A 16,592-nucleotide genomic window follows, 5' to 3' on the forward strand; every position below is an offset into this window, starting at 1 on the left:
ATCTCTGTCAGAAACAAGAAGAGCAACTGATACAGCCGCCCAAAGCCACGTGCCCTGTAGCGTTCTGTTGAAAATGCATCGAGGACCCCTGTCTGCCACGATCCTGAGAAAACAGCTTAGGTAGGGTCCAGATCTGCCTGCGCCTTCCCAGTGCTCAACTCAGATACTCTGCCACTACCTCAGAGCACAGCCACACACTGGGACCTGGCTCCAGGCCACGTGAGCCAAGGGGGTGAGCCAGGGGAACCTTCCAATTATAGGTAAGGTCCAGGCACCACCCTGCCTAACAGCGCCTCAGGCAAGAGGCCCCCTGTAGGGGAAAGGAAACAGGTGGGCTGGGCCAGTCGGGGTGGGAGCTGTGTTAATTAGATCACCCCTCCAGAGCAATTCTTTTTATAACCACAACACTTACAAGGGGCCACATCAAAGCCCTGGGCAGAACAAGGCCGAGGAGACAGGCATGAAGGCCGGTCAAGGGAGAAGAGGCCCGTGCTTCTAGTTAGCAGCTGACAGCAAGCACCGGGCGGGCAGGCGCTACTTAGTCAACCAAATCCGCCTTAATGCAGAAGCGCTCGCCTCCTCCCTGTCCCAGCGGTTCCAACCAGGGCTCCCCCAGCAGAGTTTGAATCCTATTATACGGCAAACATCTGTGGCGTTAATTTTCACCCTGTAAACAAATGCAGGCAGCTGTGGCGGATCGTCTGACGAGTCAATCACTTTGAGCAGCTCTCTGTCCTCTTTCTTCACAGCAGAAATGAAACAGGGCTCTCAGCCCATCTGTGGCACGGCAGGCAGTGTCAGTCCTGGCCGGGACACAGCCTGCTTCGCTTTGTGCTTGGACAGGACCCAGGCCCTTCCTCTAGAGTATCTACAAGGAATGACCCCGTACCAAGAACACAGGCTCCGCATCTTACTGTTTTTATTTCTGTTTTTCACTGGCAGAGATTGGATCTTCGAAACCCCGAGCGAGAATCGGTTTGCGCTGTGTTCTCAGGAGGGGTGACTTGCACTGCCAGGGGAACGTTGAGCGGCGTGGATGAACTTTTCTGGGTATCACAGCTGAAGGGAGAGAACCCTGGTATCTACTGAGAGACAACCAGGGCCGCTGGAAAACACCCAGGAGAAATCAATGGCTAACAGCTATCTATGAGAGAGTTTGTTTTTAGAGGCCACATCTTCAGTAGCCCAAGCTGACCTCAAACTGGCTTCCACTTCCTCCCAAGGACTGGACTACAGGCACGCCATACCCAGTCTGCTTGTTTGTGCGTCTAAGGAGATGCCCGCCACACTAGTTCTGAGGTGCCTGGGCACAGAGACTTCTGCATTTCTGAGGAGGAAAGGCCGTATCGTTCCCTCCTCCCCTGCCACTCAGCCTAGAATGGGGAAACAACAGTCTGGCTCCATTATGTCCCGTGGCCTCTGGTCTTGCCTTTTCCAGGCTCCAGTAGGAGAGTCTCTGTGCCCAGTTTGCTAACCACACCCAGCAGGTCCCAGCTCCTGCCGTTCCGTGCCTGTGTGGGCTCTGATAGGCCAGGCCAGGCCTGTCTCCAGCGGCTCCTACTGTACCTGCCTCACCCTTCTTAGCCCTGGCTGTGCGCAGACCCTCCACATGCTGTGGGTTTTCCTTTGAGGCAGGGTAGTCACATAACCCTACAGAGCAGCTTTATCCCAGAGGCACCCACACATGTCTCCAGGTCCTTCAGCGAAGGAGGGAAAGAGGAAGGGGCGAGCTAGGGCATGGGTGTGCACACTGGGCTTCTGGACATTCTGGGTGGGACAAGTCACGCTGGCTGTCCCCAGAGTGGAACAGGGGAACCTTAGGTGCACACCAAAAAGGTATCAATACTTGGATTGGGTCTGCCTTGTGCTCTAATAGGAAAGACTTAAGATAACCAGTCAGCAGGATGGAGATTCAGAGCAAGAACAGCCCTCTCCGTCCTTGTCCACCATCCAGCAAGGGGTGTGCCTGAATATCTACCTCCCAGAGCCCTGGAAGATCCACCGCTGCCCTGAGGGGGCCAGGCCTGGGACCTTGAAGACTGCTTGCTAGCTGACTAGCAAAAGAATTGTGGTCCTCTGGTCTGCTTCTAGAATAACCAGCTGGCTGGGCAGCGGTGGCACACGCCTTTAATCCCAGCACTCGGGAGGCAGAGGCAGGCGGATCTCTGTTGAGTTCGAGGCCAGCCTGGTCTACAAGAGCTAGTTCCAGGACAGGAACCAAAAAGCTATGGAGAAACCCTGTCTCGAAAAATCAAAAATAAAATAAAATAATAAAATAACCAGCTTCCCTGTATGGTCAGAGTGGCGGATAGAGTGGCCACTACCAAGTCGCCAACAGAAGGCAGTCCACTGGGCCCTTCGCCCTTCTCATTTAAAAAGAAACCATCCATCATGGCTGGAGAGTTTTATGTCAACTTGACACAAGCTAAAACTCATCCGAGAGGGGAGAAACTTGATTAAGAAAACGCCTCCCTAAGATCAGGCCTCAGGCAAGCCAGTACGACGTTTTCTTAATAAGTGACTAATGGGGAGGGCCCAGTCCGTGGCGGGTGGTGCTATACCTAAGCTGGTGGTCCTGGGTTCTATCAGAGAGCAGGCTGAGTAAGCCATGAAGGACAAGTTAGTAAGCAGCATCCCTCCGTGGCTTCTGCCTCAGCTCCTGCCTCCAGGATCCTGCCCTGTATGAGTTCCTGTCCTGACTTCCTTCAATATTAAACAGTGATATGGAAGCATACGCCACATAAACCCTTTCCTCCCCAACCTGCTTTTGGTCATGGTGTTTCATCGCAGCAACAGGAACCTAACTAAGGCAGCTGAGGGAGACGGCTCAGTCAGTGAAGCGCTTGGTGTGTAATCATGGGGACCAGAGTTCAGATTCCCAGAATCCACGTAAAGATCCAGGTGTGGTGATTACGTATCATCCGAGCAGTGTGGAGGTGGGACAGTCAGATCCTTGGCGCTCACTGGCCAGAAGTGTAGGCCACGCTGATGAGATTCAGCTGCAGTGAGAAACTCTCACACAAATAAGCAGAGGAAGAGAGAAGGCATCCTGCATTCACCTCTGGCCTCCTTAACGCTGCACACTCACACACACACTCGCATGGCTCATTACACAGAACCACCACTTACGGAAACAGCTACTGACTAGTTTGTACACCCTCTGCTCACAGATGAGAAAGACTGACCTCTAGGAACCGAGGAAGCTAGTCCAGCCACACACGGCACATCATCATCGGAGTACGGAGGATTAGAACCATGGCCCGTGCTATTCCTAAACTCCCCTCTCCAGCACAAGGACTCACGTCCCCTCCAGCCTACTGAGTTCCTCCTGAAAGAGCAACCTCAGCCCTCCACCAGTCAGAGGTTTCCATATCACAGCCAGTGCCAAAGTTGGTCTAAGCAGGATCCTGGGGCCGTGGAGAGGCACATTGCAGGGCACAGGCTCCGGGGACATACAGAGACTGTCCCAATGTGCCTTGCATTAACCCTGGCTCTGTGTTGTCAGACAGAGCTGCCATGCTCCCTGACTGTTCAGTTTTGCTCAGAGCCCTTGCTTTCCCAGACAACCACAGTCCCAGAGCCCAACTGGGCAGCTGCCAGGTCCATCTGTCCCAAATCACCTTCTTCGGAGAGACTCTGGGCACTCCCACTCCGTCCTCCCCTCTCCGAGCAGTCTTGGCTCAGGCAGGAAAAGCCCATTCTCCCTGCACTATTAAACACGGCTCTTCAAAGACACATCTCACATTGAGTTAAACCCTTTCGTGAAGCCTTTGGTGGTTTCCATAAATACCATAGATGAATAGGTTGGAGCCCATGAAAGCCCCTATTTACTGCACGATGAAGGGCCGGGAGGAGCAGGGGGAGGGAGCCTGGAATATGGCCATAAGGCAGGTCAGCTAAGGAGGGCATCTCAGCTTTGGGGGGAAGGTGGGGTGTTAAGAGGTTTTGAGAGAAGGGCTCTGGCAAAGAATGTGTCTGATCCTCATCCCTTCCCAAAGAAACTGGCCTCTGTCACTTCCCTGCAAAACAAACAAAACCCTTTCATTCGACACTTGAGGATGCTTCAGAATGAGCACCGTATGAACGCAGTCTGAATGCTGCGTCACCCTGCAGTGGGGGCCAGGACAGGTGGATAGGCTTGCAATAAAACGCCAGAACTGGCGCCCAACGTGAGAGTCTAGGACAGCCTTATTTGATGGCAGAGGGACCTGGCTAGAGTTGAGGGTGCACACAGGAAAGCTGAACTTGTGAAAGGTAAGAATGGACCAAAGCCACGACTCTGTACACTGTTGTTCAAGCGCAAACCTCGGTGTCAATTCACACAGCTCAGGAAGGAGGGATGGAGGTGACTTTCGACTGTTTGGATCCCTCGCAGCCCAGCCATTCTCCAAGCTGACCCCAAGGCATTTTCTCAGCCCTTCCTTTGGAAAGGGCGCTCTCCTGTCCCTGAGACAACCTGAGACCAGGCGTTGCTCTTAGCCCCGACCGAGTTGCGGGTGAATGGGAAGATACGTTGCCAACAGGAACGCAGGTTGTCTAGAACAGACAGCGAGAGGAATCTGCTACACACAGGGGTGGGAGGAAGCCTGCCATTGACACTTAACAGTTTGTTTAGGTGTGTAAAATGTAATTAATTTTAGTTTCACACATCTCAAGTGGCTCCAAACGATGCTCATTCTGGAACGTTCTAAAGTGTCTCATGGAAGATTTTTTTTTCTTCTTAGAGTGATTAATACTCAAGGATGGAATTAAGATTTTAAAATATATAATCTCTCATTAAGACTGAAAACAGCTACATCCCTGATGGTCAGCCCAGCATCCTCGGGCTTGGCTCTCCTAAAAATCTCTCCTGAAATTGTCCATGACCAGACATGAGCTCATCTGTTACAGAGATAGTCTGTGTTCTCCCCCTTCTCAGTACACAGCTCTGCCTGGCACTCGCCGTAGCTGACTCTAGATGGGGTGGCACCTGGTCAAGTCAGCAGCCCAAAGTCCCCAGGAAGGTCTCACAGAGGGAAGGAGGCCTGTGTCCAGGGTCTCCAAGGTGGACCTTATTAACCTGCAGAAATGAAGGCCAGCTTAGAAACAAAAGGCAAGTGTGTGTCTCAGAAGCTCCCGGACAGCAGCTGGCTCAGTTGTGCCTCAGGGAGGGAATGACAACCACTGTCAATCACAGACCTGGAGGCTGAACTGGGTGGGGCCTCTCCGCATCACTGCAAACCCCTGCCTTATTTTTCCCAAAGTCCTCCAAAGTCAACTCCATGGCACCATGAGCCTCACTCCCTTCCATCAAGAGAAGTCACACAGGCTCTGGAGCAGCCTGGCCCCCTGGTCCTATCTCGACGCGAGCCCAGTGAGAGCCAAACCTTTGCCCTTGTATGTGAGCTATGTTGTCAGTCTTCTCAGACAGTGGCTTCCCCAACCCAGTTCACAGAAACTGCACAGTTCTGGGACACCACCGCCAGACTGGCACATCCACTCTGTGGCCACCATGGGTTCCCCTTCCACCCTACCCCAGGAAGCTGATTGCTTCAGAAGAAAAACAGTCCTTTGCCCATTCGATTACCCGTTCCATGTGTTCCCAGGGCATGTGTGGTACACTTTGCAGTGCCCACCCTAGACTCACATACCTGCCGGCTGTTTACCAACCCTCTCTCCAAAGCAACTACTAGATGGCAGGAGAAGCTTGGATTGCCTTAATACCACAGCGCAACACACTCCAGGGAAAACTCTGGACTTGTCCCGGTATGGAACTTTCTTTCACACCAATCCCTTGGTAGCCAGTCCTCCCAAACATACCCCATGCCTGAGAACCGCAGTCCTGCGCCACCGTGTTCAAAGGACACCTGCATGATGCTGTTTGTGAGGGTGGACAGTGCCATTTCCTGTAACGTGTGGATGGTGCAGGGAGACGTCAACCTCTGGGAAAGCAGGAGGCACTTGGAAGCAGGACGGGGGGCTCTCTAAATTTGGGTAGTTTGCCCCCACAGTAACTGCGGTCATAGATGCTGCCTATAGTCTTGGGCATTTGAACACACGGTCACCAAGTGGTGGCACCGTTTGTAAGGTTATGGGACTCTGGGAAGCGGAGCCTTGCTGGAGGAAATACATCACTGGGGATGTATTTGAATATTCATAGTCTTCGGCTGCCATCATGTTCTCTACTTCATGCTTGTGTTTGACAGTGTCACCTGCCAGCTCTCCTGCCGCCGCCTCCGTGTTTACGGCTCACTCCCATGCTTCTCCCACGGCAGAATGCTCTAGAACCATCAGCCCAAATAAACTCTCCCTTTTTCAGGTTGCCTTGGCCCCGGTGTTCCTTTCATCACAGCAGCAGCGAAGTAACTAACCCAGTAACACAGGTGCAAAGAGACACTGTACCCATGCAGTAGAGACACTGTATCCTCTGCCCAGCATGGAGGAAGGTGGTGGAGGTGTAAGCAACGAAAGTGCTGGAAAGAGCAGGAAGTAAGAGGGACACACTGCTGGGATTGGGTGCACCCCGTGCTCCAGCGGGAGTTCCTGACTCCTGTTCTGCAAAAATGGGTTTGTCAATGAGGGATCCCCAAGTTCTCATCCAGGTCTGAGGGTGGAAAGGTCTTCTGAGGCATGTAAGAAATAGATCGTTTCCTTTTCCACTGGGAGGTTCCAGAAGCATCCTTGAGAAGGCCTTCCAGGATTGGAACAAACCAACAACCGCACTAACTACCTATAATATAATCCATGTGGACACTGTGCCAGGCTCCGTGGTAGACCCCTGGTGAGGCCCAAGCTCAAGTACAGAGTAACACTTTAGGACTAGATGCTGTTATAGGGTCACAACCAGGGTCATTCTGGGAGAAGCCAGTACCCAGGGTGCCTATGTACCTATCCCTGGTAATATGACATTTTTATGCATGTATGTTCTGTGTCATGCTTAAAGTTAAACCTATCTTCTTTTATCGTGCATATGTATATGGTGTGTGTCTGTGCATATTTCTGTGGGTGCGCATATGCACGCATATATGTGTGAAGGGCAGAGGTTGATGTTGGGTGTCTCCCTCTGTTGCTCCCAGCTTTATCCATCGAGCAGGACTTCTCCCTGAACCCACAGCTCACTGATTTGGCTTGACTGGCTGGCCAGTGAGCGCCTGGGATCCCCATGTCTGTGTCTCCTCCCCAACACAATCCCAGGAACACTTCATCACACCCATGTTATTTTATTTTACTCATGTATGTCTATGTGTGTATGAATGAGTGTACATATATGTGAGGGGTACAGCTACAAGAGGAGTGTGTCAGATCTCTCAAAGTGCAGTCACAGTGTTACTGGGGTGCCCAGCTTGTTATAGAAGTACTCAGTTTCAAACTCCAGTACTCAGGATTGAGCGACCAGTGTTCTTCACCGCTGAGCCATCTCTCCAGATGCGCAGGCAGCTTTTTACAGAGTGCTGAGATCTAAACTGTGCTCTTCATGCTCAGGGAGCCAGCACTCTAACCAAGCCATCTCCCCAGCCCTTGCTCGGTTAGGCATCCCTCTCTTTCCCTTCTACAAAGGCCACGGCCTGGGTGTCACTCTCCAGTGTCTTCCTAGCATGCAGGGAAGGAGCTGGGATACCGGCCTTGATAATGGGTCTGTGTCTGGTGAATTCCATTTACCAACTATCTATATCTGAACAAAAATTAATTAATGAATGAAACAGGAACTCAGATTAAAGAGATGCCATCCCCGGGAGCAAGGGGAGATCAGACATCAGAAACTCAGTGAGAAAGGCATTGGCAGGAACATACAAAAGAGTCTGGGGGGCCCTGCTGTGCCACTCATAAGGCAGACAGCTGAAGCCCTTCACACTTGGCCAAGTCGGGAAACACCAGGCAGAGGCTCTCTCTCCGCTGGTACAGAGTTCTGTGGCTCTCTGGAGCTCTAGATTGACTAGAAGGAGGTTTGGTCATCCCACAGCCTCCATCCCGGACAATGTCATCTGGACAAGAGGCTGGCCTCCAATTATCATGGCACGGAAGATGTTATGTCTTGGACAAACATTGCCCCAGGTCCAGAGAACAGGCGTTTTCCTTCGTCTTCTGTCAGTAAATTTTAAGAACGAGACGAAAAGGTAGCTGAGAGTAGGGGTGGTTCAACTTTAAGGTACATTTTTAATTAAAAGAAAAAGATCAGAGCCGTGATGCGGCATCATAAAACAGATAATTTTACAGCTGGATGGTCTCCCTCTGATGTACTTGAAAACCATTTTCAAGCGACATAAAGTTTAACATAGCGGTACATCTGCCTACCCGCTAGAATCTACATGGAATTTAAAATTTAATTATATTAACGCTTTGCTACAGTATGCATCGCAAGCACAGTAGCCAAGTGGAACGCCAGTAGAAATAGCTTTGTTTGGCTGTGTTGGGAGCCCCCCGTTAGTGGAATTCAGTTTCAGGGAGCCCCGTGTTGAGCTTGACAGACAGTTGATGAAGCCGTCCGAAATGTTTACTGCGCACATAACAAACCACTGGGGACCCGATTGCTCATTCTCCAAGGTGCTGCTGGGGGCAGGGAGAGAATCCTGTCTCCCTCCCTCTTCCTGCTAATGCAGAAACACAGCCACAGGAAGAAAGACAGGGAACCAGGGTGACCCTGTGAAGTTGGGTAAGGGTGAGAGGGGTTGCCAGGGAGCTCATGACTCCGGAGAATCAAACCACTGTGAAGTTTATGTCTATGTCAAAGCACTCCTTCCTCAGCAGGAAAGCTTGCCTTAGTAACTTATTAGTCGTAGGTGCTTCCTAGGGTTAAAATGCAATCCTGGCTTGGGGCAGATCAAGGAGGAATGCATAGCCAAAGATTTACAAGGACCTGTGCTTCCTCCACGGCACTGGAAGATGAAGGAAGGAGAAAAGAAAGGATGGAGGACAAGAAGAAAGAGATAAAAAAGAGAGGGGGAGGGAAAGAATGAGAAAAAGAGGAAAAGATAGAGAAAGAAAGGAGAAGGGAGAGGGAGGGAGGGGGAAGGAGGGAGGGGCTGGGTTCACCAGCGTCTGCAGAAAAACTTCCCTGCAAACGCAGCTCCCTGTCAGGCAATGTACAAGCATGGGATGAAGAAGCTTCAGTCCAAACCGGGGGCAGAGGGGGTGGGTCTTGATTGCACTCCTGGCCCTGTTACTGTGTGTTTGTGTGTATGTGTGTGTGTGTGCATGTTTGTTTGTGTGCACCTTTGTAAGTGCATAAGTGCATGTACATTGCTGTACATGGCAGTCAGGGATTGATCCAAGCGTCTTCCCCAATCACACGCCAGCTTATTTTGGAACAGGGTCTCTCCCTGAACCTGGAGCTCCCCAGTTCTGCTAGACATGTTGGCCAGCAACTTCCGGGAATCCGGTCTCCCCAGGACTGGAGTTTAAGGGTCTGGACTACCTAGCCTGGCTTTTTACATGAGTGCAGAGGATTTGAACTCAGAACCTCATACTTATATGTTAAACATTTTATCAACTAAATTATCTCCCCAGCTCTTTGCTGTACATTTTCAAAGAAGAGTTTTTTCTAAAAGCACACAGCATGAATATTTTATATACACAGAGAGATGCACACATAAAATTGGTGAGATAAAACTTTGAAGAAAGAAATTGAAGAACACACCAGAAAATGGAAAGGTCTCCTATGTTTTGGGGTAGGTAGAATTAACATAGTAAAAATGGCAATTATACCAAAAGCAATCTACAGATTCAATGCAGTGTTCATCAAAATCCCAGCAAAATTCTTCACAGACCTCAAAAGAGTAATACTCATCTTCATATGGAAAAATAAAAAACCCAAGATATTCAAAAATCCTGTACAACAAAGGAACTTCCAGAGGCATCACAATCCCTGACTTCAAACTCTATTACAGAGTTACAGTACTGAAAACAGTCTGGTATTGGCATAAAAACAGACAGGGAAACCAATGGAATTGAACTGAAGACCTGGATATCAATCCACATACCTACAAATACCTCATTTTTTATAAAGAAGCTAAAAATATAAAATGGAAGAAAGAAAACATATTCAACAAATGGTGCTGGCATAACTGGATATCAACATGTAGAAAAATTAAAATAGATCCATATCTATCGCCATACACAAAGCTCAAGTCCAAATGGATTAAAGATCTCAACATAGAACCGATCACACTGAGCCTCACAAAAGAGAAAGTGGGAAGTACATGTGAACGGATTGGCACAGGAGACCACTCCCTAAATATAACCTCAGTAGCACAGACACTGAAAGCAACAATTAAAAAATGCGACCTCCTGAAACTGAGAAGCTTCTGCAAAGTAAAGGACAAAACAACAGCCTACAGATTGGGAAAAGATCTTCACCAACCCCAAATTGGACAGAGGACTGACCTCCAAAATATACACAGAACTAAAGAAACTTGACATCAAAAGAATAAATAATCCAATGAAAAAATGGGGTACAGACCTGAAAAGATAACTCTCAACAGACAAATCTCAAAGGGCTGAAAGACACTTAAGGAAATGCTCAACATCCTTAGCCAGCAGAGAAATGCAAATCAAAACAACTCTGAGATTCTATCTTACACCTGTCAGAATGGCCAAGATAAAAAACACTGATGGCAGCTTATGCTGGAGAGGATGTGGGATAAGAGGAACACTCCTGCATTGCTGGTGGGAGTGCAAATTTATCCAGCCGCTATGGAAATCAGTATAGCAATTTCTCAGAAAATTAGGAAACAGTCTACCACAAAAACCAGCAATACCACTGTAAGGTATATAGCCAAAGGATTCTCAATCATACCACAAGGACATGAGCTCAACCATGTTCATAGCAGTATTGTTTGTAATAACCAGAACCTAGAAATAACCTATATGCTTCTCAACCAAAGAATGGATAAAGAAAATGTGGTACATACTACACAGTGTAAAAAAATAATGACATCTTGAAATTTGTAGGCAAATGGATGGATCTAGAAAAAAAAAACTGTATTAAGAGGTAACCCAGACCCAGAAAAACAATTTAATATGTACTCACTCATAAGTGGCTTTTAGATATACAGCAAAGAAAACCAGCCTACAGGTCATAATCCCAGAGAACCTACACAACAAAAAGGTCCTAAGAGAGACATACATGGATCTACACTGGATGGTGAAAAAGACAAGATCTCCTGAATAAATTGGGAGTATGGGGGTCACAGGAGAGGGTGGAAAGGGAGAAGGGAGGAGAGTGGAGAAAAGTGTATAGCTTAATAAAAGCAAAATAAGAAAAGCACACAGCATGCATATTTATATACACAGAGACATGCGCACATCACGTCGGTGACAGAGACATACAGCTGTGGACCACGTCAGGGAAGAAGCAGGGATGAGGGAGCGCGAGGGGGCAATCCTACCGCTTTCCGCTATTCATTTCTGAACAGTGTGAATTTTCAAAATCCACATAAATTCTTTCTATAATAACTATTAACCATAAAACTGCATATTTAAATTGTGATTTGTTTCTTTCCAGTCTTCATATTTAATTTCTGGATTTTAAATGAATATTCAAGGGCTTTTTATGTTTGGGAGTCAAGGACACGGGCCAAAATCGATCTGCTCTGATCAGCGACACTGAATCCCAGTGATGAGCAGGGCACAAGCGGGGTTCACAGAAGGACTCCTGCTCAGAGCTGCTGGACAGATGGGGCACAGGGCCAGAAAGAAGCACGGAAGAGTCCCAGCACCGGCAGGTAGAAGTAGCCGTTGATTAAGTCTGAGATAGAGGTTTGACACCCAGGTTTGACACCCAAAGGATGAAGTGCAGAGACAGTTGAGGCTAGAACTGGGACTTCGTGGCCATCAGTGCACCGACCTGCATCAGGAGAAGAGCCGAGGAGGGGTGACCAGGAAGTTAGGGAGACCCTGAGAGAGCCTTAAGTGGTCTGGACAATAGGAGCTGCACGGGGGTGGGGGGTGGTGGGGAGAGGTTGAGGTGGCACAGAGTGGTGACCACAGAAGGAAGCCAGAAAACAGTTGCTGTGATTGGAAGAGGTGACCAGTTTGCCAAAGCCTAACGGTGGGCAATACTCTGAGGACAGAGATGCATGCTTTTGATTTGGTGACCTACGCACCGTGTTTAGGGGTGAAGTGAGGAGCGAAGGGAGCCAGAGAGCAGAACAGACATGTAGACGGGAGGACAGGCCGACCCACGGAGGGTGCAGGAGAGACTTGCAGCTCCTAGGAAGGCTTTGGTTTGCTCCTTAACAGGAACCACCAGACGGGCGGTGGCGCACGCCTTTAATCACAGCACTTGGGAGGCAGAGATGGTCGGATCTCTGTCAGTTCAAGGTCAACCTGGTCTATAGAGAGAGTTCCAGGACAGTTAGGACTGCTACACAGAGAATCCCTGTCTTGAAAAGCCAATAAATAAATAAATAAATAGGAACCACCAGAGTCTACTCGGTGCCGACAGGAATGACCCAGCAGACGGGAAACAAGGCTGATGGATAGGGAGAGGGTATTCAGAACACCCTGATCAGTGGAAAGAAATGGGACCTGACACACAAGAAGGGGGAAGTGTGTCCAGGGTCCAGACGGGCTACCCACCGACCCAGAGCAAAGGGTGTCCAGCGGGTAGGCGAGGAAGGGAGTGGAGGTGCTGTGGGGTATACTGAGGTCTCTGCCAACCTACTCTGTCCTGTGAAATGACAAGCATCTTGGATGAGGGGTCGCTTGAACCCGACGCTTCAGAGGGTCTAGAATGGGATTTAAGCAGGTAGAGGGGTTAGCCACGGAAGCATCCCTGGAGTGGAAACAGCACCATGTACACACAACACCAGCGTATACTGAGGTAAGCAGTTGCTCACATTGCTAAACCTTGCACTTAGGATACTAGTTCAGGATGGCTAGGAGTCATGAAAGGGTCGCTCTGTGGACATTAAAAGTCAGCAAGGAAGCTGGGAATGGTGATGCATGCTTGCAGTCCCAGCACTGAGGAGGATGAGGCAGGAGAATGCTGAGTTCACAGTCTGTCTGGCCTTCACAGAGAGATACTGCCTCAAGAACCAGGAAGCATTGTGACAGAGATCAACTCCAGCGATGCCTAAAGCTGCAGTGAGAGACATTCCCTCCTGTGAGAACACCCAGGACATGAAGGTCAAAGGTGCAAGAGGGGCTTCCGGATGAGGGGGCGGCAACAGACACCAGGAGCATCCCACACGGCCTCCAGGGGCAGCTGAACCAAGCTGGAGGTGCAGAAATGGCTCCCACCTGAGCCATCTGTTGGGAAGCAGTAGTGTTTCCCAAGGGCCCTGGTCCCCCAGCTCGCTCACCTCAGACTTCCTTCACGCCCTGGGAAGCATGGAGAACTCTGCTGTCAGGCATGCATTGGGCCTTCTCTTTTGAAAGCTGTCCTCCCATGTCCTCTACCTAATGTCCTGACTTCTGTGGATGTTCCAAATGAAACACACACACCTACAGATCCGAAGATGATATCCACAAATGAGAGAAAACATATGATGTTTGTCTTTCTGGGCCTGGGTTTCCTCTCTCAGAATGATTATTTCCAGCTCCATCCATTTACCTTCCAATGTTATACTTTCAATTTCCATGGCAGTCAAATGCTATCCATTGTGCAAATGCACAGCATTTTCATCATCCGTCGCTCAGCTGATGGACATCTAGGCTGCCTCCATTTCCTGGTTCCAGTGAACAGAGCAGCAAATGAACAGGGATGAGCAAGTGTCCCCGTGGTGAGCTGTGAAGTCCCGTGAGTGTACGCCCACGAGCGGTAGCGCTGGCTAGCACGGTGGATCTGTTTCTTGAAAACACCATTTCTTCTGTAGATTATTTATTTGTTTTGAGATTATGGCTCACATTGTACTCCCAGGCTGAACTAAAATTCATTAAATAGCCCAGGATGGCCTCAAATGCAGCCATTCTGCCTCAGCCTCTTGTGTGCGGGGAGCGTTTCTGAGATGTAGACACAGACAGAGTTGGATCGTAACCCCTCCCAATCTCCAGTGAGTCCTAACAGAAACAGTGGTGGCCCTTGGAGGGCAATGACTCAATTGATAGCCCTTTGGCACACGGAAGAAAGGAGAAAAGACAGAATCACCAAGAAAAGGACGCACATTGCTGCTTGTCCCACAGACAGCGGGTGCATAGTAAGGGAGGACGGGGAATACTTTCATGGTAATTATTAAAATAATAACTTGATGATAACTTTGATGAAACAGACAATTCCTTCAAAGACAACAAATGGCAAGGTCGTACAGAAACATATAGACACAAACTTTTATCTGAATCAAATGTGTAGTCAAAAACTTGCCCGGCCAGGTGGCTGGTATTTTGCTCGTGAATGCTACCAAACGCTTACAGAGGAAATAAGACTGATTCAGCACCAACTCTTCAACAGTATGGGAGATAGAAAGTTTCCCACTGGGTTATGAACATAGCATTACTCTAATACTAAAACCAGGTATCAACTAAGGAAGTCATCGGCCAATAATCCTCAAACATACACATCAAAAACATCTTTCTCAAAATAGAAGCATTCCAAACCCAGCTATATCTAATACAGAATGCTTCATACTCAAGTAAAAAAAATTGATTTCATATTCCAAAGTGAATTAAGGTAACTAATATGCTGTGGACAGATTAAAGAGAGAAGGTAGTATGATCATCTCAATACTTGACGGCACTGGGCGGTGATGGCACATGCCTTTAATCCCAGAACTCGGGAGGCAGAGGCAGGTGGATTTCTGTGAGTTGGAGATCAGCCTGGTCTACAAGAGCTAATTTCAGGACAGGCACCAAAGCTACACAGAGAAACCCTGCCTCAAAAAAAAAAAAAACAAAAACAAATACTTGATGGCATCTAGCCTCTGTCCACTATAAAAACCCCACAGAGTTCCAACTGAAGTCCGCAGTGCACTAACAGTACTGATTCCTGGGCCTGAACATGTCCAATAGCTACGCACCGTGGTTTCAGTGGGAGAAAACGGAGAAGGGGGGCAGAGAACCTCTTTGTATTATTTTTACTCCTTGACGGCCAGTAATTATATAAAAATTAAAAGCTAACCCAATCCCCATATATCCTTGGCAAATTACAAGACAAGGGGAACTCCTCAGTCAACACGAGGCTTTGATAAGAAGCCTGGAGTTAGTTGCCTGCCGTGATGGTGCACACTTGGGCAGCAGAGGCAGTGATATCTCTGTGAATTGGAAGCCAGCCTGGTCTACATGGATACCAAGTTCCAGGCCAGTCAGGGCTAAACATAGTGAGACTCTGTCTCAAAAAGCAAAATAAAACAAAAACACCTGGAGTCAATATCGTGTCTGCAGTTGGAGATTTACGGTTCTGGAACAGAAACACAAACCAAGTTTTAAACAGGCAAAGACTGGAAAGCATTTCAGGCGAGGACACGGTGTAGACATTCTAGTGAGAGCCTCACAAGGAAAACAGTGCAGCCATTCAGGTGAGAACAGGACTGATGACAAAGCTGCCCATCCTCCCAGTGACTGTGCACAGTGCTCTTCAGGGCGACTTTCCACAGGTGGGACCACCCTTGGCATCCTCCCAGTGACTGTGCACAGTGCTCTTCAGGGCGACTTTCCACAAGTGGGGACCACCCTTGGCATCCTCCCTCCCAGTGACTGCGCACAGTGCTCTTCAGGGCGACTTTGCACAGGTGGGGACCACCCTTGGCATCCTCCCTCACAGTGACTGTGCACAGTGCTCTTCAGGGCGACTTTCCACAGGTGGGGACCACCCTTGGCATCCTCCCTCACAGTGACTGCGCACAGTGCTCTTCAGGGCGACTTTGCACAGGTGGGGACTACCCTTGGCATCCTCCCTCACAGTGACTGTGCACAGTGCTCTTCAGGGCGACTTTCCACAGGTGGGGACCACCCTTGGCATCCTCCCTCACAGTGACTGTGCACAGTGCTCTTCAGGGCGACTTTCCACAGGTGGGGACCACCCTTGGCATCCTCCCAGTGACTGTGCACAGTGCTCTGTGGTGGCTGGACATGGTGATTTCTGGAATGGTTGAGCACAGAACTCTTCTTAGGAGGCTGGCTCTAGAGAGACAGCAGATCTGCAAGAGCAGGGGCAGCCAGAGTGGGGCTTCATTGTTCTTTATGGCCTTATGGGAATTCTCAGGGTCTGCCCCCATTAGCACTGAGAACCGAGTGAACAGCACCCAGTGTTCTACGTCCAGGTAGACCTAAATCCATGGCAAATCTTGGCCCATACTGTCTCCAGGAGCCCAGGCAAGAGAATGCTACTTCCTTCATGATTAAAATCAAGACTAATCTTTTCTATCTTGTAACGCTCTTGCAAAACTTTTAAAATGAAGTCAAGTCCAGATCTGTCACCCTGAGAAAGAGGCTCACTATGCCCTGACTTTATTCCCATAAAGACTGCCTCGCTCTTCCCACTCTGTCTCAACCAACCATCATGTCCCTGTTGCTACCTCATTGCCTTTGCCCCCAGACTTGGGTTAACCTCAGATGTGTTACCCTGTAGCTTGCCTCAGGTCTTAGCTATAAACTCCAGCAGAGGGGTCATCTCAAGACATCTGTGTGAGGATTCTACTAGACTCTAGGTCTGGTGACCCAGAATGCACAGGCCCAGGCCA

At 49.1% G+C, this 16,592-nt stretch overlaps 1 protein-coding gene across 16 annotated transcripts in view; it reads right to left on the bottom strand.

Moving 5' to 3' along the window:
- Camta1 (calmodulin binding transcription activator 1) overlaps positions 1–16,592 on the bottom strand; it is an 826,088-nt gene that overhangs the window by 483,073 nt on the left and 326,423 nt on the right. The gene's annotated exons all lie outside the window — the stretch shown is intronic.

This window comes from Microtus pennsylvanicus, chromosome 13 (assembly GCF_037038515.1).
Source record: "Microtus pennsylvanicus isolate mMicPen1 chromosome 13, mMicPen1.hap1, whole genome shotgun sequence".
In the NCBI taxonomy this organism is placed as follows: Eukaryota; Metazoa; Chordata; class Mammalia; order Rodentia; family Cricetidae; genus Microtus; species Microtus pennsylvanicus.